The sequence below is a fragment of the Etheostoma cragini genome, chromosome 9 (genome assembly GCF_013103735.1).
Source record: "Etheostoma cragini isolate CJK2018 chromosome 9, CSU_Ecrag_1.0, whole genome shotgun sequence".
In the NCBI taxonomy this organism is placed as follows: domain Eukaryota; kingdom Metazoa; phylum Chordata; class Actinopteri; order Perciformes; family Percidae; genus Etheostoma; species Etheostoma cragini.
In genome coordinates, this window is record NC_048415.1 from 10,042,392 (window position 1) to 10,065,645 (window position 23,254).

At 40.8% G+C, this 23,254-nt stretch overlaps 1 protein-coding gene across 17 annotated transcripts in view; it reads left to right on the plus strand.

Annotated features, from left to right (window-relative positions):
- The first annotated feature begins 911 nt into the window (after window positions 1–911).
- Window positions 912–23,254, plus strand: part of ptprsa (protein tyrosine phosphatase receptor type Sa) — a 230,675-nt gene continuing 208,332 nt past the window's right edge. For 7 of the 17 annotated variants that reach the window (XM_034882198.1, XM_034882199.1, XM_034882208.1 and 4 more), the window contains exon 1: window positions 913–1,177. The gene's annotated coding sequence lies outside the window, so the exon portion shown is untranslated. Of the gene's footprint in view, window positions 1,178–23,254 lie in introns of all 17 variants that reach the window. The other 10 variants (XM_034882191.1, XM_034882194.1, XM_034882196.1 and 7 more) reach the window with 3 other exon arrangements.

Consider the following 23,254-nt stretch of genomic DNA (forward strand, 5'->3'; position numbering starts at 1 on the left):
CTGTTAGTCACTCTAATTCACTCACCTACTTCATACAAATTTAGATACTCAATGATTTAACATACATATTGAGATTATTGTTTTCTTGACTGATATTTCATATTCTCCAGGAAGTAAAAAATTATCACTTGTTTTAACAAGTTTTCCAGTATTTGAAATGAGAAATCAGCATGACAAAACTTGAAACAAATTAAATTCATCCATAGTCCTATTGACAACAAATACATTTAGTTGATCATCCCTATTAAAAAATACAGACCCAGTGTTAGTTGTGAAAGTACTCTCTGTTTGGAGTGCAGTAAATGACAATGAACCTTCCCTATAATTGATGGGAAGATAAGATGCTTTATCTTTAAGATGCGCCGGCTGCACCGGGGAGGGGGAGGCGGTCTTGACTCAATGCGCAGCGTGTATTGGTCTATTTCATGCTACCTCACCTCCACTCTTATCCCGGGTAAAGGCAGGCTGGTGATGCTACTGGACGATACCTTCGGGGAGGCGTGGGGGAACGGCACGAATTCATCACGTCAAGTGGAGCACTGCAAAACATATCATCAAAAGCAAGTTATACATCACATGGCAGATTGTTCTGATTTTGTATTAGACTAGGCCTACATAGTTCATTTTTATTCTGGAAAACATTAAATATACTGTTTGCATCCCATTCGGTGAAAGTAATGTCTCCTCAAATTAAATATAAATATTCAGTGATCTATTAGATGCATATTTGTTTGTCTTATTTCGGTGCAAATGTGAAAACAACGGGCCATAAAGAAAGAAGGGGACGATGAGATAAGGGGAGAGAGAAGATGGAGAGAGCCGTGAGTTAAGGGGTGGCTGAAAAGGGAGGGCCGGACGCATGACATCATTCTCTCAGCTTCCCTGCGCGGACAGAGCTCTGGTTTCTCCAAGTGCGCACGGCTGCTGCTGCTGAGGGAGGGAGCGACTCCTCTTGCCGTACCCAGACGCGTCCTGAGCAACCTGCGCTGTCGGGGTGGATTTTACTAAAAACATTATTTAACCCGGCACAGGAAACCGTGAACTGCTCCTCACTGGACCAGCCGCAGGGACGCACACATTTACACAAACCCTGGGATTATTGTTTCTTTTAATCATGAAGATGTGAGGGTTTATAAGCTGAGAAGAAAGAAAGGGGAACTCCGAGGCTGACAAAAAGGTAGGCACACTTCCCTGTCTCTTTTTCCTCACTCTGTCCAGCTACTTTTATCCGTCAGCTATTTTTTTCTTTTTTTTGCAAGAGCTATAAATTTCAATCACGGCTTTTCCATTTCATAAACGTTTGAAAAACAGATTGTTCTGTTGGGATTTGGTGTCTGAGCGTGCGAAATGTGCGTTCTTCTGCCGTTTTAACACTCGAACAGCGACGCAGGCAAGTGCCCGAAGAGAAGCATCATTTCAGAATACTGCAAAGAGGCTTGTTCAATGGAGAGAGATGCTCGGTAGTCCCGGACTCAGCGGGAGACCCGACTCTGCCACCGCAAAGCTGCTGCTGCCGCTGCTGAGCAAAGCTGCTGCTTGAGTAGCCTACGAAGCTATCCATCGTTCAGAACGACGGCTTCCCTTACCTTTCGCCACTGAGAGTTAATTACAATTTATTTTCCACAAAAAAAGAAACGTAGATGGTTCTGTAGCAGAGAGCAGAACGAAGATTCTCAAGAATGTATCTTACTCTTGTATAGCTCTGGAACATAACGCATATTTCTGAATCATTTTTTTTCGGTCGGATATGTGTGTGTGTGTGTGTGTGTGTGTGTGTGTGTGTGTGTGTGTGTGCGGGGTGGGGGGGCTCCATCTAACAAGTGCATCTCCACAGGGAGGTGCTTCATTAGCCAAGTCAACCGTGAGAAGCTTTGCATTAATATTCACTGATATGAACAAGCCAGTAAGTAGATCGTGAGACATTCTGTTCTTTCTGGCATCACTCGGAAATTCAATTTTCGATAGTGGATCTTCTCCGTGTGTGTGTGTGTGTGTATGTGTGTGCGTGAGTGAACGTGCGCGCGGACCGGTTGTCTGATGTGATGTCAAAGCCTAAGGTATACATGTTGGACTTTCGAGAGCAGCCTACTGTAGTTTTGGTTGACACCCCTGGACCGGATTTGCCTTTGCGCACCGCGTTGTCATTGGCTTTTAAAGGAGTTTGGCTGATTTCGAGGTGCGCAGATCGAGCTTTCATAAGCCCCACCGAGCTGGAGTCAGCCCGGCAATGACACTGACTTTTTCGAAGTGCTGGCGATCCCCTTGTTGAATGCTGGACTCTCAGATTTGACATAAGACCTCAATTTCAAACTTCCAATCGGTCATCATTTTAAAATAGCACTGTCTTTATTTTTCGCTATGCCTACCTGTTTTATGATGGTTCTTAGAAAGAACACAGATCTTTTGCCAAATTATAAGGCTCCATGGATTAAAAATGATATACCATAATGATAACGATTAAAAAGATGTAGAAGAGACCCATGTGTGCCCATTACTTCTATACGCCTAAAACCCTGCAGACACTTTCTTCATCATTCGGATTCATTATATTAAAGCATTGGAGAAAATGTATAATATCTGAGGAGCACATTTTTATTTAGAGGAAGATGTTGAAACGTTTGCCACATAACTATCTAGTCTATTTCCCCCCGACGATGTCCATTTACCATCTTGTTCCGTCTTCTGTTTCGATCGCAAGGAGCGCATCGTGCGTCTGCAAAGCTCATAAAAGCCAGAGGAGAGAACAATATCTCGCCAGCGCCGGGGTTGTTAAAAGAAAATAGCTTTATTCATTTTTCTTTGTACCCGTGGTAACTTAGTTTTTATGGTGCCTGCAAATGGCTCACAGGCTTGCAGTGCAATGTAATGTAATCAAATTTATGATGTTGCTGTGTATTACAATTCCCTGTAATGCTTCGTCACATGAGAAATCTGGAGTAACACCTCCTCCCCCCTCCTCAATACACAAACACACACACAAACACACACACACACGCCCGCGCGCGCACACACGTACACACACACATGCACTTACAGTGATATGTCCAGCAACATCCAGGCAAGTCCGGGTTGGCAAAGCAGGTAACATCCACCACTGGATTGGAATGAGAGGGAGCACACATCCTCGCCTGCACCCAACATCTCTGGAAATAGTCCACACAGTCCTTTCTAAATTATATTTAGACTTATGCTACCGCAGATTTATTCTGGCAACCATCTTGAGTTTTGCCTTTTTCATATTTCATTCAATTTTTTTTTAAGTAACAGAAAAAAAGTTTGGCCTCATGCAAGGATGACATCTCTAGCTGAACCACAGTGATGAAACAAATGATGTAATGCATGAGTTAGTGTACACAGAAGATAGACATTCACACACACACATACACACATACATTTACATACACTCTCTGTCTGCCTTTTTGATGTCACATCTTTTTATGCACGACAGCATCCGTGGGAATTTATAAGATTTAATATTTCAGTTTAAATTATAATTCTTATGCCTACATCAGCACAGTTGTGTCTGTATGCTCCAGTCCTGTTCCAGATATTAAATGATGATGTGCCACCCAATGATCACTACTACAGGAGGGAGTCATTCCCTCTATTCCACAGACAGGCCGGTGGAAGGACAGCTATTACTGCAGTCTCAAACCTAATGGGCTGGACACATTTTATGAAGCGTTGCCTCACCCAGCGTTTGCTCATGAAGCAATCAAATGCCCATGTTAGACATGCACAGAAGCCACACACTCTAAAAAATGTCGTTCATTGTCAGTTCTTTTAAGATGATAAGGAGCAAGTAAGAAATTGAAGGTGCTGCTTGAAGTAAATTTAGTTATTATTTCTTGAAGAATAACCATGAAATAGAATGTAATGAACAACAGGATGGCTCAAATTAGCACTTTGATAAAAGGGTTAATCAAAGAAACCATCATTGGTACTCATAAGTGAAATGTTAGGTTTGGGTCCAGTCCAAGTGCTTTTTTTGTAGGATGTGATATGTGATCCCTTTCTTTTTTCTTTCCTTGCCTTTCATACATATCACACTGCACTATCACCGGGTCTCAGAGAAATTACAAAATGTTTTATGTACAAAACTCTCATTTTGAAGCCTTTTAGAGTGCAGCGCATCATAGGTCACCTTTTAGTGAGGTGGCTCTTGAGGCTGGTTAGAATTTCACTGTGTGCATTTCTTAACTTGACATCAATCAGCCAGCCTCTCTGTATGTATGAGATGGGTGATTGGACGGCATGCCCAAGCATCCATTGTTTTCTCTTGCAGGAATGCACTTCAATCATGCTCACCTGTCACCAGTTGGACAGCAAAGATTCAGGCATGAGAGAGATGGTCGTCACACATTGCAAATGTATATAGTGACAGACATGCACATACACACACAAACACACACACACACACTACATACACATACATGCACATATACTTTTATTAAATTTACAAGATGAGCTATAAGTCATATTCCGCAGTCTCATTACAGACCACAGTGCCGAAGTGTGTGGCCATGTCATTAATGCAGTCAAAATGGAAACAGATGCGGATGGCTTGCAGAGCTGTTTAAAAGAACCCAAACATGTAAAGCAAGAGGAGAAAGGAGCGAGAGAGAGAGTGAGAGAGAGAGAGAAAGGGAGAGAAGAAAATATTGAATCATTATAACACTTTATGGAGAGTTTTGCCCATGTACAATGCAGCAATCTAATTACCAGGATAGTGCTTGTTAGTTGTCACCACCAGCTAAACAGCCAGCTATTTCTTTCTCTCATGTTTTCCCCCGGCTATGGCAACATTTGAAATTCTAAGTTGCATAAATTTAATTTCAGAGTATCCCATCTTATCCCATCATTACCTCTACTCCTTGAGCCAGATGCAAACAAATTAAAGTCATTTTTTTTTAATAGATGTCAAAGGTAAATAAAACAATTTAATGATTGACATCTATAACCAAAGTCCAGTAGTTAGCACTACAGAGTTAATTTAGATTGAGTTAATCATTAAAGAGAAGCAAAAGTGGTGTTGTATAATGTGACAGAGCATTTTTGTACTCAGCTATCTGTCCAACGGTGCCATATTGTACAGTAAATCTTGTCAGGAAGCATATGGTCCTCAAATCCATATGCAAATTAGTGCTTATATATTCAGACAAGTGAGAAAGAAAACGTCCTTGCATCTTTTGAACAGAGGTTTGTCATTTTAAATGGCTAAGATTTAAGCTCTTTAAAGGAAGTCTTGACTGCCAGAATGAGGGCAAAAAATATTCCCTGAACAGTCTGACCTGGTTTAAGCCCACCGTGGAGCTTGACACTTTAATGGCTTCGATGTGTACAGATTTGCCTGGTACACGCCCAAGATGTCAGTAAGGGAGAAGACGGGCAATCCTGGAGTAATGTAACATTTCTCCTCCATTCCCAGGAAGTGGGGAATGGCGGGGGGGGGGGGGGGGGGGGGGGGGGGGGGGGGGGGGGGGGGGGGGGGGGGGGGGGGGGGGGGGGGGGGGGGGGGGGGGGGGTTAAAAGCCTCAGGTCCCCTCTCTCCCTGTCAAATATGTTGAGCTTCATTTCAAAACACCATTCTATAAAGCAATGTCTATTTCTATCTGCCAGCCACAATCGTAATCAAAGCAATGTGAAAGTGTTAAAGTGACAGGAGGAAGTGTGGCTTTATTTCCTGTGTGAAAGTGTTGAATATGTTGATTTCGCAGTAATCACAAAAGTGTGTATATTGTGAGGAAAATGTAACCTTGTCAGGATTCAATTACACTGGTGACAGGGAGTCTAAGTTTAGGTTAAAGCAGCATGCCATGTTTCAAAGGTTCTTTACTTAAGGATAATTGCAGTGGTAATGTGCGTGTTTAGACAACCTGAGAATATGCCAACAAATAATGTTCCCAGCTGTAGTCGAATTTACACAGTCAGAGGGGACATATCACGTGAAGGGGGTCAACTGTGAGGCAAACAATAATCTGCCCAATATGCCCCATCTATTAAAACTGTACTTTTCTGTTATATATTTTCCACTTGAAAGCAATGTTAAAGCATTCATTTGTCAATGGGGAAAAAATACAGAACACAGAATGGTCACTTGTGCTTTTTAATGTTTAGAACATGAATTTTCAAAAAATTAAAGTTAATACAAAGGGATGTTTTACTCCGACTATTTTCTTTGGTTAACTTCAATTTGAGGGACAATCAACAACTACCCATAATGCTTTGGGTGATCTACACAGGAAGTGCAATTTTGCAGAGTCAGTAGTCAATTAGCTGTGGGTAACCCCTGTAACATCTATATTTGTTTACATTTTGGTGAATTGGCAAAATTTAAAGAATGACAAGTGGTGTATAAGCTAAGCTGTTTTAGTTGGCAGTATACCCCTGGATGTACAGTTAAGTATAAATGAGTAAAACTAAAAAACGACAATTCCCAGCAAGTTGTGCACTTTATAGGCTAAGCAGCATTTTTATTTCTAGGATTTCTAAGTGGATTTATGGGCGTTTATTCCCAATGGATTTAGGAGATAAAGTCATCGGGAAATGTAAGTCACATCCTCTCTAAAATATATATATATATTTGTCTAGCTTTGTCTAGAGGTGACTCCAAAAGTGACTATTAAGTTTGACGCAGATTGCAGCATTCAGGGTTTGGTCAACAAAATGTCTGTGAAAAATTCTCCCAGGGTAACTTCCCAGCCCTGGGTTAAGATTATGCAGTGCTTTAAAAACACAATGGATAGGTAACTAAATGGTGTGTGTTAATCTGTACATGTTTTAATTCATGCTTTGTGGCTAAAAAAGTAGTTGCAAACAACATGGAAGCCTATCAATGGATGAGACAGTTGTAAATCTCCTCAGGGAGAAAAGCTTACAGAGTAATATTCAACGCCGCAGCCAACACTGGCCCCCTAGGGTCGTAACTCTTATAGGTCACAGTAGCATTTCATCCCCCTCCCCTACTTTCCTGCCCACGGCAACAGTGGGTATCAGTGGTTGTTTCCTGCCATGCTGGTGACGGTGGGGGTCTGTGAGGATGATATGATAAAACGCTGTCTCGCCGGTTTACTGGTGGCCTGCATCATAGTCAAAGGCAATATAAAGAATGCATGCTTCATACTGTACTGTATGACATTGGCCGTGGTCCTTTTATGGCCTGACGGGGGCATCACTGGGAGCGGGTGGATATTGCAGGCAAAGGGAAGGAGGAGGTGTGTAGGATGTCCTGCTAGAGCAGTGCAGAATTAAGACAGAGAGGAGAGAGTATTGGCGGTGGCCTTGTACGTTTCATCTGCAGGCCCTAATAAAACCCTCACAGGCTAGCATTGATCTATCCCAGAATAATCCATTTAGACTGAGCGTGCCTGGCCATGTGGGGCCTCTTCAATTATTCATGGCAGAATGCTGCGCAAGCTTCCGTTGGGATGCAACAATGTGCTCTGGGAGAACCTGTGAACTGTGGATTGCAGGAGAGCAAAGGAGACACAGAGGGTGGAACCGGAGAAGTGGCAGATGGGAGGAGAGGTCTGGCTAGAGAGAGATGTGAGGAGGGACATAGAAAGTAGGGGACATGGAGGGCAGGTAAATTACACTGAGGCATGCAAGGAGAGGTAGTTGAGGAGAAAGTAGAAGAGGTGGCTGAAAAAAAAGGAAGGAACAAAGAGTGAGAGGAAAGTGAGGAAATAGAATGATGAGAAAGATGGGATGCACATGTTGTAGAGATGCGTGGAAGAATGGGAATAGGGAGTTTTTGTAAGGAGGGGTTACAAGTAAATTGAGGTAGAGAGAGCTGAAACAGAGCAGATCAGAGAAAAGGTTGCAAGGAGAATCGAATTGTCTTGCAGGGACAACAGAATAAAGAAATAATGATAAAAGAGGGATGGGGAAAAGGGAGAGAAGGAATTAATGAGTAGATGAAAGAAACACTGAAAAGGAAAGTAGGAGGAAATAAGAAATGGACGTCAGAAGAGAGATAACATAAGATAGCTAAGGAAAAAGATAGGAACAAAGGAAAACGTAAGTGAGGAAAGGGAGGTAGGAAAGGAGAGATTAGCTAGACAATTTCGGAAAGAATGAGAGGAAACAAGCTGGAATTATAGATGAGACAAAGAGGAAGAGATGACTGGAAATGAGGCAGGAATAGATGTATAAGAAGAGGGTGCAGAATTGGACCTTTATAAAGCAAGTAATGAGTAACTATTGATCATGGCAGAGTTATAGTTGCAATTGTGCTAAGTGGAGACATGTCATTTTGAATTCCTGTGTAGTTGACCATTACGTCTGCTACACTCACCTTTAATGTCATGCTTTACAAACCCCCCCCCCCAACACACACATACACACACACACACACACACACAAAAGTGAGGCTACAGTTTGTCTTGTGTTCAGTGTTCGGTTTTGTTGGACCAAAAATTACAGAAAATCTTCCATTTCAGTTGATAGCTTTTCTTTTCTGTGGAGTAAATAAACTGAGCAATATCCCCTACAAAGCAAGTCACTCCACCATAACATGATTTGGAATATTACCTATTAGGCTTTTTTCCCATCTCCTGCTGCCGAAGCAAACTTTGTGATCCGGCGGAAGGCAACTGGAATTGAAATGTCCATCTGCACGGTTGGGTGATTACGGCTGGGACATTTTAAGAGGGTATACCCTTATATCCCAGGCTCTAACCCCTTGTGACCTCTCCAAAGCATTTGCTGAAACATATCAAGACGTTTAGTCAAATTTCCCCAATTTGGACATGAGCTAGAACTTTGATTTAACATCTTTAATTTATGTTGTATATTTTGTCATTAGTACTGTATACAGTAGTCATTTTAGACACAAACTCTCTGTCAGTTAGACACATTGATTTCTCACAGCTAACAAACAGAAAAGCAACCTTAAAGGAATGGAGCAGTATTTCAGCAAGCATGCATTAGGAAAAAGGAAAAAGGACTTTGTAAATGCTATTTAAACAAACAGCCTAATCAGATGGGCTAAACGGTAGAGCGGAATAGCTATTAGCTGACGATAGCACACCAGCAGGTTTCAGTTTAATTAGTAGGAACCCACCACTTGTTGTCATCTGAAGCAGCCACCACGGATTAATTGTTGATCCACAGCCATTGATTATCGGATTCTAGTAATTGTTTTGCCTTTGCTTGATTAACAAACCTGTGTTTTCTCCAGAGGCCAGCTCAAGAGAAGCATTTAACAGCAGAATCCTAACCAAACACCTTGCGCTAACAGGGTGCTTACTATGATAGCAATGAAGAATCAGAGAAGATAGGAAGAAAAACCTTTCTCATTCTCTCATTTTTGTGTGTGTGTGTGTTGGGGGGGGGGTGTTGTGTAACACCAACGAGACAGTTCATTAGGAGCCAGTGCTTAGTGAATGGTTTCATACACAAATTGGTGTATGGGTGGCCCTTCTGGCTGATGCATTCAGGTGCACTGTGATTTGCAATTCCTGTCCAGCAGTGTGCCGGATGATAGATGTGTGGCATTACTGGAATGTTAGGAATTTGGGAAGCCTGCCTCTTTTCTTGTGCTTCTTTCCTCTCTTTTTTCCAAGGGCTGTTCCATGGAAATGGGGCAAAAAGCAGAGTGTATCACAGCTGTGGATGAGTAGATACATAAGGACAAGGAGGAGGAGGGGGAGGAGGAGGAGGGGTGATGGAGAGCTTTTGGAGCAACTTCAGGTCATGCTTTGGATTTCACGGGTTTGGAGGAGGTTGGGGGGGATAGAGGTTGGGGGGGGCGGGGGGGGGGGGGGGGGGGGGGGGGGGGGGGGGGGGGGGGGGGGGGGGGGGGGGGGGGGGGGGGGGGGGGGGGGGGGGGGGGGTAAGCATTATTGTGTATTACACTGATATATCTTCTTTTAAACACCAGGACTCGAGTCAGATCTTTTAGACCTTTTAACAGATGTGGGGCTGGGAACCTAGCATTCCCTCCACTCTCTCACAACACCATGTCTGAATTCAGACTCCAATCACAAGAGAAAGTGTTTGGAAAAATAATTTTTTTTTTCTTTTGCTGTCATCACAAGGACCGCTTTGTTGTTCTGTTCAACACCCAGAGAGATCCTGCATGCCATTTCTTTTCTTTTTTAACGCAGGGCCATTTTCATCGTGCCGTTTAACTCTCAGTGTTCAAGGATGTTGTTTAACTCCAGCTGTCTTTACTGTCTTCTCCTTGCTAATTATTAATTTCTGATTTTGGTTGCAGCTTGAACGCATCCTGCCAAAGTATTCTCTTTATTTGTCTCACTCCATTTATTTTCCTTTGTAGTTCTCTCCTTTGCGCTTACATGTCCTGACCATATTATGGTCAAGTGTTGTTTTTTTTGTTCTCAGGGCACTGCATGCTTGTTTGTTGATCTAGGAAATCCATCTGTTGTACTCTTTGAAAGTCCTCCAATAAGGAGTGAATGTGTGAATCTAAATGAAGAAATGACGCGAAATAAATACAAGGAGGAGGACTTTTATGCTGGTTGAGACTACTAACTTAAGGCCGCAGTCTTCCACCTGACATTTACCTCTTTGCTGTCCATCAGCTTGCGCTGTAAGCTCAAACCAGCTGCTGAGGCAAGAACAGGATGCTGAGAAGGGGCGAGGTCTGCTTAAAGGTAATTTATTTCTGCTGTCGCTTTGTTGGGTGAAGAGGAAGTGACAAATGCGAGCTGGTTGTTTATGAGGCCTGGCTAAGTGCTGGCAGGCTTTCCTCTGACGGAGTTGGCTCTCTGTCTAATTCATGTCCTTGGGAGGTGCATTGCTTTGTGGCAGGCTATCTAATCATAGGTGAACCTATCTGCTTCTTATTCTCCATCTGCTCCCTGCTTTCTCCAACGTTTTGCCCCTGTCTTTCTCAATGTTCCTTCATCCACCTGTCTTCTGACCTCTTTTACCTCCAACTCTGTCCTTTAACTTTCCCACCTGTCCCTTTCTTTTTTACAACTCTGAGCCCCTGGAGTCAAAAAAGCAAGAAATGCACACATGACCTCCTTCCAATTGCCCCTATCATGTCTTGCTTGTCTGAAATGGAGAACCCTACTTTTACATCACTTTGCGCCAAATAAATCAGTCAGACCTTTGACAAACCCCAAATAGGACTACCAATTTTTCTAAGCTGTGCAGTTCATCAGTGTGATTCATGTTCCCAGTGATGGCAGGCATGCTTTCTTCCCATGTCATCTTTTTTCCCCCCTCCTACTTTTACGGTCAGTAAGAAAGCATGGGAGGCCTAGTCTGTGCTTTTAGTCTCCTTTGTTTGAAAAGAAAAGCAGTTCAGTGCAATAGGCAGGCTGTGAGCTCTGAAACACTCTGAAAGATGGACAGCACAAGGACAGTTTGAGCTGAATTGTCGACCTCTCCGCCGTCTCAGCTCAACTACATCCACTGCCATTTCTTCCTCTTCCTGTATACCTTTGTAAAGTGCTGTTTAATTGACACAAAGAAAAAAAGCCCTCTGGTTATCTGGCTGCCTCCTCTTGTTTCATGTCAATTGAGTTCATTTTCTCCCCTCCTGTTCCTTGTCCATCATCCCTCTTCTTTGTGTCTTTGCCTCTTCAGCTCTCCCTTCTTTTCTCTGTGCTTCTGTTTCTCTGTGCCTCTCTCTTTCTGTTTCCTCAAGCTCTCTCTCTCTGCCTCTCCTTCAGCTCAAAACTATCCCAATCCCCACTGGTTGCCTGTGTTGTCTCTCCCTTCGTCTTCTCTTCATGTCTAGTTATTTACATGTCCCTCTTGTCTCCTCTCTGCGCTGATCTCTCCTCGGCTCTGACTTCAAAAGTTTTTTGCATTGGCTTCGTAAATTATGAAATGAAGAGCTCAGCTAAACAACATTCAACCAGGAGAGACATGTTTGCAGATATGCAAATTAGATTTATTGTATAGCTCAGTAAAATGTACAAAGTCTTTGGCGATTAGACTCCATTGCTTCACAAATCTTTCGTATATCTATATAGGGGTAGAGAACCATCAGATCCCCCAATGAAATCTAGACACCGGTCGAAGGAGCCCAAAGACCAGACCAAAAGAGGCTCCGGACCAGTCAGCTGGAGCAGATGATTGGAGGTGGAAAGGGATGTGAAGGTTTACACTCTTTACCTGCAACAACAGCTGAATGGCAAAGGGAGAAACATATTTTTTTAAAGCAGGGTTGTGACTCTGTGGTTGGCCCTTGAAATTTGTGTATGATTCTGATTGGTTCAGCAAGAAGGTGAAGTCCTCCAACAGCTGATTCCATTTAGAAAGAGAGCATTCATTAAATAAGGTCATCCTGAAAGAATTCACACTGAGCTACTTTAGATTCAGTTTTGAAAAGAACTCAAGCCTATAAGTTAACTGTTAATAACTGGCACCTTTCTCCACAAAAAACAAAAACAAATTTCACATGCTAAGTCATTTACATTTTGTACAATAACTATTTTATTTGTAATGTTTATAAATAATTTGTTGAAGATGATCATAGTGATTAAATAATTTGTCAATTTTTAAAAGCATTTACATAAATGTTGCTTCACATAAAGTGCTTAGCTGTTTACTGCTGATAAAATAAGGTACTAATAATGATGACAATATGTCACAGTAACGTATTAGTAAGGTTTAAATGCATAAAAAGTAGTTTTTTCTCATTTGAAAATGCAGAAACGTAATGCAAAAACTTTCCACTTAAATGCGTCCTATATCCTATTGGTTGTATCTGTGTCTGGAGCCAACCTGACACCTTTAAAGAAATTACACATTGTGTTTTACATAAAATAAAATAATAATCAATAAAAAAATATGTGTATGGGTTTAGAAATGACTTACAACCGCAAAAATGTAGGCTAAATATGTTCAATTATCTTCAAGTCTATACATAATGTTTAATAATGAATTATCTAATAATTTAATGGATAGCTCCCAAGTGATTATACTGCACCACCTCGCGCTGCACAGCAATATTAGTGCCGTCTGGCTTTGTGAATGACTACAAACCAGCAAAATCCACTTGGACCTGTCCAGTCCTGGTAGTTCGACCAACCATCCCTCCATTTCTGAGCTACCTGCACATCTATCTGACATTACAGAGATAAACTCTCTCCTCCCATTCTCTGCTCTGCTGTGCATGACGAGTTTTGTTTGATTGATGTTTCTGTATCTGCTTCCTATGTTCAGGCCCCTTAGCCCTGAAAATGAAAGTAATACATTTTGCACATAGGTCTGTTAAGATTGCCACCTGATACCTCTCTACCTCAATACTCTGTGTTTGTTTTAATCCTTTTCAGTGTGGTCATGAGCAGGTGTATCTCATCCATGACTGCAAGCGTACTCCCTCTGCAATAGAAGCAAGACTGACAGGAGACAGATAGATGACAAATGTACTTTAATGTGTTTTAATTAAAATGTTAGCAACCAGGTCTGTAGATTACTTTGTGTAAGTTTGACCCAGGTTTTCAAATTCAAAATTCTTTTTTGGCATGTTGAATGCTGCAAACCAAAACTAAAGTTTAATTTGAACACAAGTGATATCTTTATTTGCTGTCACCCCAACCCTCTGCAAAGTAAACCCTACTTTGATGATTGCATCGCAAAATGTGGTTGCCGGTGTTGGAACCGACACTTCATATGAGCGCACAATATATGCTTTTGGGGTTGTTGAATAAAATCAAGAGCAGTTAATGTGTTGGCCAAAAATCTACAGTATGTGATCAAAATCCTTCTCAGTGTATTGTTAAAATGATATGTCAAAAGATTTACAATACATCACTTAAGATTAACTTTGCATTATTCCACGGCTGTGCAGGCTTGTAAGTATACTTCTTTCTCTATGTCGCCCTACAAAAATAGCTCTTAAGTGCACAGCCTGTCGTTGGACCGCAGATACAAATGGCAGTCCCACTTAACATTGATAGTCACCCATCGTGTATTGTTTGAGTGCCTCTCCCTTTATTTCATCATTCACTCCCTCGCCGCTCCTCACCTCCCTCTAACCAGCCTCTTCTGTCACTCTGAGATGTGGCTCTAACCTCTGGTGCAGTTTTTCACTGGCGCCCTTTGTTTTCATCTATTGTTCTTAAAAGCGATTATGACCATCAGACAGGCCCATTAAATATTTAGCTGCTGTTTTCACTGGCTTCACAGAAACACACACCACAGATGTTCAAAGTGTCTTTCCCTGCAGTATCCACAAGCACAGATATTTCGAGGGGCAGTTGTTCAATTACATAAAAGCCGCTATTTGACACAGGGCTGAGCGTGTGCATTTGAAGGGCAATGCTTGGGCAATGCTCATCCCTGCATGTTTCTTTGTCCTTTAGAAAACTGACAAACAGATTTCCGTGTGTTTCTTTGCATGCACATGTGGTGTATTTGGTGTATGGTCTGTGTGCCGTATTTACTACTATAATTATTTCTGCTATTTTTCAGTGGTTACCCCTCAAATTACTTTGCTGTTCAACGTTATAAAATGAATTTACAAGTCCATACTTCACTTCCACTGCAGGAAGATTAGGAATGATCAGTTGCTTTAGAGAACAATAAATAAGCACTTCTGCTATGAATTAATCTAAAGACACTGCGGGAAAGTAGCTTCACAGATTATATATCCTTTCACTGCTACATTTACAAATGGAAGTTGAAATCTAAGAGACGGCACTCTTGTGTGAAAGGCTACTGCATGCGCTAGACAAGATTCATTTGTTGTGTCATGTTATTATATTTTGAAAATCAAGTTTTGCAGTTTTTTACTACCTTCTCTTCCTGTTTGGTATTATTATACTTGTGTACAGTTAAGATACAGGCAAAAATGATACCCTACAGATGTGAGGACTCATTTCGACTTAGTGTTTTTAACTCATGGGTTTGTGTTGGATTGATTGATGAGTTTCTTTGAATAAGGCCTTGCAGGTAAAGAGAAGATTAGAGTTTACACAAGCATCAACATTTATTGTTGATGTCACCATGTCACTCTGGATTTGAACAGCGTTAGCAGCCAAGGGTCCAGTGTCTTGCTCAAGGATGTTTTGACTGTTCTAATAATGAAATGTGATGTGCCAGTTATGAGACTTCCGACGACAAGTCCACCCTGCCAGTTTATACTCTTGTTTAACGATGACTGCAAGAGATGTAGAAGAAATGTTTGGCCCTGCCAGGAATTGTGTCATATTACATCATAAAATATGGTTCTGCCTGTTTATATTGGAGGCTGATTTTTTTAAGTATACTTTAATATGACTCATTCAACAGAGAGTTTACATTTTCTTTCATGTTTAAGTGGGTTTCCTCCCACAGTCTCAAAGAAACAAGTCCTTCAAGTCAAATGACAAAACATATCGTTTGTACATGTCTTGTAGTACAATAGAGAAATACATCCAATGATATGTTTTGGCACAAAGAGTACTCACTTTGCCAGACCTTTCTTCACATCACTGCGGAGGAGGGAAAAACGTGCTTTGGTTTATTGGCCTTTCTTTGAACCAATCACAAGCCACTGTGCCATGGCAAAATAGCTTCGGGGAGGAACTTGTTTTGGTGGAACATGTGTACATGTGTCAAACGTTGCTATAGTCGTGTAACACAAAAACTCAGATTGGACGGATAGTCTAGCTAGTTGTCTCAATTTAACCTCCACAGATCTGAGGAGCAGTTAACCATAGTCCCGTATAAATCCTTATGAGTTTAAAATTCCGTCAAAAACAAAATGGAAGGGAATGGACAGAAAACAGTGAAATTTGGTGGAATTTCCAACGGCAACGGACCAGTCCCAGAAGTGGAACCTCACAGATAAATACTATGATTACAGTAATGTAAACTTGGTTAAGGTTAGGGGAGGACGTCTGTCGGTTTAACATGTGTTAACGTCAGCCCCTGCAAAACTGGTAATCTGTTCAGGCTCCAACCCTGTGAACCTAAACAGCAGTTTACAGGTGGATGGATAGATGGATGGATGGATGGATGGAAGAAATTTACTGTTACAGAAGAAGAGATAAGCTCTCACCATGTTCATCTATTTCCTCACTTGAGGTATGGGTATAACGCTTGCTTTGAACTAAGGACGGAAACTAGCAATTTGCTACAACCTGGCACACATCTATCAATTATTTTGTGCGCTGTCCCTGTTTAAATTAATAAATTGTAATTACAATTACAATGTTTACGTCACTAGTTATAATACTTTCAATAGTTTATTGAATTGCTGCTTAGATATTTTGTATCTGATTCATGAAAAGATGAAGTCATAACCATAACTGCAGTCAGAATATGTGTATATTCCCCCTCTTAGTGGCTGTTGCGGTGGAGACAGTGGACACAGTCAATTAGTCTAGCCCTTTCTGGTTTGGCATGCCCAATTATTGCTGGTATCACTTCCTGCTTATGGATACCATTTCTTGACAAAAAATAATTGGAGCAAATTGCACAAATCCAAGGAAATAAAATACTTTATATTCTGCTGAAGCTAAGAAGTAAAAATGAAGTAATACTACACAGAGGTCACAAGTATGAGTCGGTACGAGTTTAGCACAACGAAAAAAAAAAACAAATACATAAAGATACTTTTCTTTTGTTTTGTTTTGTTTCTAACAGACAGTAGTGCAAGTGCAAAACACTGATAAAATCCTCTTGGTAGCTTGAAACTGAGGTAGCACTTTGCCCCACTGGCAACCTTGGTAAACTATTTGCATTATAAAAAATGTTGATAATGAGATGTAAAAAATACTAATAATTCTAACACTTTTTTTTAAAGTGCAACAGGTGGCTATAAAACCTAAAGGCATCCCTTCTTCTATCATGTAAAAAATGTTTCCCATTAGGTGCATCAATCTACATACTGTGAATTCTACCTGCAACAGACCACGACGTTTTGGCATGGACACACAAACAGTTTAAGCTGGAGCTGAAGGTGGATAAATGAATAAAAAACATGTGCAGTGCAGCTTTACAGCCCAATAGAAGATTAAATCACTGGTTAAAGCAGACATTTGTTGCAGCAAAGAAACATATTTCAAAGACAGCAAAGAACATATTCATACTTATATGCAAGTGAGGCATGTTAATTGATGAAAGTCCTTGGTTTTAATGGCTAGTAGTGGGTATTGAGTAGAAAGTGACAAGCCATGATATGTGCTTGTGAGGGCCAGCCAGCTAACCCTCACTTGCTTCCTCTGTCTCTGAGTCTTTGCCTAATGGCTGATAATGAAGAGGGCATCTTTGCAGAGATGACATGTGCAAGTCCTTCACACACACACACACACACATATACACATATACACATATACAAACACACACACACACACACACACACACACACACACACACACACACACACACACACACAGAGGCTGGGCTGACTGCCCTTCAGAATACCAGGCCTGACATTAATCTTTAAATGACTGTTGCCTCTTCCCCAAGACTTTCAATCCATTAGTGGCCAGATCTAGAGATGGAGAGAGATTGCCATGAAGGAGAAGGCACGGAGGATGCAGGCCACGTCTGTCTGTGTGATGTGTGTCCGTGTGTGTGTGTGCGTGTGTGTGTGTGTGTGTGTGTGTGTGTGTGTGTGTGCGTGCGTGCGTGCGTGTGTGTGTGTGCGTGTTGCAGGGTAGGTTGGGACTGTGGGGAGAGCGGGACAGAAAGGATGATGTCAATGATAATGGAGGATGAGGACAGAGAGAGAGAATGAAAGAGACGAGAAGAGAAAGGTTGAGACAACACAAAGGTAGAGACGGAGTGATGCAGTAATATTGAGAGAGAAAGTGAGGAAGGAAGAGGACACATGTTTCAGCTCCTCAGATAAATGCAGCCACTTCTCCCGCTGTTGGTTTGTTGAAAGGATGGAAGAGTAGATGTGTAAGAATTTCCACGAAACAACCAAGTTATTCCCTTAACCCATAAATGTACACAAGATATTTTCTTTTTTTCACACAGGCTAGTTATTTTACATCCTGTTTTTTTCTTTTCTGTCCAATGCATGGACAGGAGTATAGAGTACTTATTCCTCACCCTTCTATCTCCTCTTTTCCCTCTGTCCCTGCTTCCATTCTTCTTTTCTCCTTTTGTACTTTTTAACATCTTAAAGGGTAACTACTGTATTTTTCAACCTGGATATTATTTTCCTATGTTTTTTTGTCTTAGTGACTTATGGGAACAACAATTTTGGAAATTGGTCCAGTATTAAGCGAGACCACTGCAGTCGGCAGCGGCAAAACAAGCTACAATGAAAGTTAATAGGGCAATTGTGCCGCTCGTAGCCTATATTTGTTCACAAAAGTGGTCGTTTTGCCACTGTCAGGCTCAGATTAATATTCTAAGTGTTTATAACATTTTTTAACATTATGGAAAGGAGTTCCAAGGAGGTTGACCTTTCTGTTAAGGAGTAAGATCCTTTTTATGAACACCAACACATCCACAAAATTGTGTTTGCTAAAGCCACCAGACTCCATGTAAATAAACAGTAATTTTAGAATCATAATTACATTCAAAGTTGACAGAGACTGAATAATACTGTAAAAGGTGTTTTGGGTCATCTTTCCTCTTTTCCATCCATCACAACTCTAGTTTGGGTTGAAATAAACACGTTGTTTACCAATTTACATGTGGAGATATGTTGTCCATATACATGCTCAAATGGAGTTTGGTGGGTAAGCGCAGGCAACCTCAGAGCTGTTTCTGGCTAAATAGAAAGGTCTCAAAGAGACAACAGAGGTCTATCTCTGTGGGGATCCTTTCCATAATGTCATCATGATAATCTGACCCTTTTTAAGGGCAAAACAGCACTTTTATTGGACCAAACGGACACTGACCATTAACCGCACAGGGTTACATTGCAACTGTTTGCCGGTTACAGTGTTAACGCTTTACACTGGACCAATTTAAAAGATTGATGTTCCTATCAGTCACTCAGACCCAAAATCTTAGAAAAATAGGGTCTAGGTTAAAGAAAAACGGCAGTTGCCCTTAAAGCCCCTTTTTTCTCTTTTTTGTTCTCTTTTCTTTTTCCATTTCTTACTTTTGTTACTCCTCATTCCTCATCGCTCCTGCTTTCTCCTTTACTTTCAACTCAATCTTCTCTTTCTTATTCATTCTTTTTCCTCAACCGTCTTCTCTTCTTAACATCCTCCTATCACCTCGTCCCTCTTCCTCTACTACTCTATCAGTGAGCTATAGTGACTCTGACATCATTACCCTTGTTGTGACAGGTTTCATTTGTACCCTGTGGACCTATACATCAGCCTGACTGATAGTCCGGGGCTCGGGGCCAGCGGAGCCCCGCCCACACTGTGACAGAGTAACAGACAGAATAGTCCTAAAACCACTCCAGCTCGGGTACCACTGGAGATGTTTCCATTACCCGTTCTGATATGTCAAACTCAATGCTGGATCAAAGTATACCCCAACCCTCGACTTGCTTGAAGTAACAATTTGTGACAGTTTCTTATAAATAAATATCCACTGTGGCTAAAAAGACAGAAGAGAAAATCCAGAGGAAAATATGTCAAAGCAGCACCTGTACTGAAAAGTGATTTACATAAAAAAAGAGGGCTTAGCATCCCCAAATAGAAAAAAGGAAGTCATTAATGAGGCATTTGGTCTTAAACTCTTATTTTTCTGTATGCTAGTGAAAATGTCTTTTGCATAGGTTTTGTCATATGATAATTCATCTGTTTACTTTGAATTAATCACAAAAATAAATCCTGTTTTAACAGGTTCTTTAATCATATCGTGAGTCTTGAAATGGCATATTGATTTGTATCAATTCTGATGGAGTTTCAAGGGGGTTTCAATGATATTGAACTCCAACTCTGAGAGGTATATTTCATCCCAGTCCAGTCTCATGGCAGTTTGTGAAATGGTGACGTTATTTAATCTATTGATCTGCGTTCAGGGACACGAATGTTAAACTAATGTATTTGAATGGAAACATCTTTTGTGATAACAGCCCGATTACGGTAGCGAGTAGTATTGAAAAGCCAAAGAATACACGAAAGGATGTTAGTTGGGGTGGTGAATAGGTCAAACACAGGACTTTCACCCCGGACACAGAAAATCCACAATTCAGCCCTACAACCTCAATTGTGAATGTATTGCTTCCTTCATGTCAGTTCCAATCTACCAAACACATTTTCCTTTTGCAGAAGGTTAGCACTAAAAAAGTAAATAACAAATGATTTACTGTAAATTCAATGGCTCAATGGGTTTCATTTAATTCAGTTTAGTTTTAGTTACATAGATGAGCCAATGCTCCACGTCATTGAAGCATCCTTCAAAAATAATAAAAATCTGCTTTACACTTGGTTGTTTGTTAAATAGCTGAGTCCACATGTAAAACATTTCCCATGACACCATAGAGCCATAGAAAGCCCGATCACTCTTTTTCATATTTTGTCCTCTGACCATTCATATGTATATTGATGATTTCAGAGGTGATTAAAATACAGACATACAGAAATACACATTGACATACATATTTTCAAATTTTATAAACATACATACCTACAACATTTTAGTGGTCATCACTCAATTCATTCTAGTGAATTACTCTCTAAAATTCGAACCTTTGATCTAAATGTATTTCTATTTCCCATAAATTGTTCCTGCACTCATCAATAACACTAGTTAGCACTTCCAAAGGGTAAGAGGTCTTCCAGTCAGCCCCAACCCATATCCATCTCTGCAGCCCCATAAACCCAGCCAATAAATCCAACAATACCTTCAGACTGCTCACAGCCCCATTGATCTGTGGTCATATTAATGTGTGGCTTACGAACTCGTTGGCATCCTTTGTGGCCAGACAAAAATGAATACACTTGAGTATAGAGCTTTTAATGACCAAACTACCATGTTCTTTCACAATGGAATATACCTCCATTGTATTCATTCAGTTGTGTAGAATTAAAAGCATGGAAAAGGACCATTAGGGAAGAATCAGAGGAGCATAGAGACACAGATTTCACAGGCACCTGGACCCCCAGCAAATTTTAAATGGAGGTATTTAAGGAAAGGAATTGTGGAGGAGGTTTGAACACAAAACTATGTGGTGTACCGTAGCCAAATTCCTGCATCACAATAATTTTGTCCTGATATAATAAGAGTGGATTTTTTTATTTTTTTATTTAGTTTTTTAATGTTGCTTTATGCTTTTACATTACCTTGGGATGTGATGCGTTTTTGTCTGTGGTGAACATAATTATCAAGTTTCAGCTTTGCAATAGTAAATTTGATTTCTAAAATACTAACTCTTCAATTTTACATAGCACTTATGTTCCAAATATGCATTTCCTCAGTAACTGAGACAATGAAATTAACTCAACACCTGGGAATGTGTTATGGTTAGCTATTGTGATTGGAGTTATGTTGAGATAAGTTGTTTCTGTGTGCTGTGGGCATTGTGCTGTGAGTCTTTCTGATAGCTCAGCAGGGGCGTTCACTAATACAAGCTAGCTGCCTCACTCTATAGTTAATACCACTCCATTCAGCACAGAGGTTAGCCAAGAAAGGAGTTGAGCTCAGATTTTAATCTACTATTTTATGGAATGAAGCATTATGGTGATAATGTGTGTCTTTGGGCCTGTTTCTGCTCATGTGCAAACACCTAAATAGGTTGGTATTCATCTAAATGTCCATTTTTGTGTGAGAGTGCAGACACATCTGAGCCTCTGCTTGTGTGTGTGTGCTGAAGATGGAGACTGACCACACAGAAGGCACATTAATCATTCCTGTTTTTTTTCCCCCTCTGCCTCATTTAATGTGTGAGTTGAGGCCTGATGGATGGCTCGTCTCTCAGCCTGGATTCCAATAGAAAGGCTGTAGTCCATCGACAGGCATGAGACCCCTTGGGGGAATCCCAAGCTTACCCCACAGCCCATCTCTGGACACTTAGTGTGGATCCTCGGGTACTTTTTCCACAAATGGTGGATATATTGTCCCTTTAATAAAGCTGCAGTGGAAAAATGTGCATTCACAATCTAAAAGGGAAGAACTTTTGTCCCATGATTTTGGGGTTGCCAGTCTATGCATCTTATATTTAAAGTAGTATACCAAAGTCATAAATTATACGGAGGCTCTACTACTGGTGAGACACGATTTCTCTGAGATCACCACTGAGTAGGAGATTGAATTGGTGAATCCATAATGTGTGCATTTTAGTGATTTGCTTGCTTCCACGGACAATTCCCGGCATCATGTACAGTATATGCATGTGGGCAAAATTGGTAAGTCTATATCAGAGCTACACAGCTGAACTAACTGCATCTTTACTTAGTTGGACAAGCTGCATTTGGTTCATTATTAACAGTGCTGTGTTTATGTTGAGGGTAAGAAAAAAGTCGTAGTTTATGCTAGACCACCTACCTGAATCCGTACCACAAAATCTTATGACATATTACAGGTTTACAGAAACAAAGTAACAAATATTGTCTTTCTATTTTTTTTACTATTTGTCATCTTCAGTAAACTTAATATAAATAAGTTTAATAGGAAAATTAAAAGCAAAAGGAACAAGAACTCATCTTTTCTCTTTTACAACAAATCAGTTAAACTGCAAGCCATTTTTAGGGTCCAATATTGAGTTCATGAATTTTTAAGTTAACTTGTTATTTTCTTCACTTTTAAATGCACTTTGTTCTTAATATTGCTTAAGCCTTAACAGTCTCTATCGTCCAGCAAGAGTTGCCTTTTTGACTTTGATGGTTTGAGTCTGTAAACAATTTGTTTGGGTTTGTTTGGGTATTTGTTAGGGTAAACAATCCATGATACTTTATGACTGTTCATATAAACAGGAAAGGTTAATTGGAATTGCTAGTTTGTGCAATTGTATTAATGGCTTAAACAGACTTTTCTACCTTTTGGTAGCAGTCTTATTATTGCATGTAGAGGTCATGAAAAGCTACAGGGCAAACCCATCATCCACACTTTAATTAATCAAAGTAATTAAAAAGAAAGAACATAAATGAACATACCAAAGGTTTTGATCTTTCTCTCCATTTTTGTGAAAACCAAATTTTATTTCATCTAGGCTTCGCCCAAGGGCTGCAATATTGGGTAAATGCATGCGCAGTCGTGAAGATTTTCTTTCCCGCCCTCGCGTCCAGCACGGGCTTCAACTACGTCCGCCAATACTGTAAAAGAACAGAGCGGACATAGCTCCCATTTTTAAATCAAGCTAGCAGTATGAAGACAATTTCGACTTCCAGAGGTGCTCGCATCTGCCCCTCCTGCCAGACCCCCATCCCCGCTGCGAGACCTGCCTCGGCACCACTCACACCAGTCTGGCTCTCACCTCCGA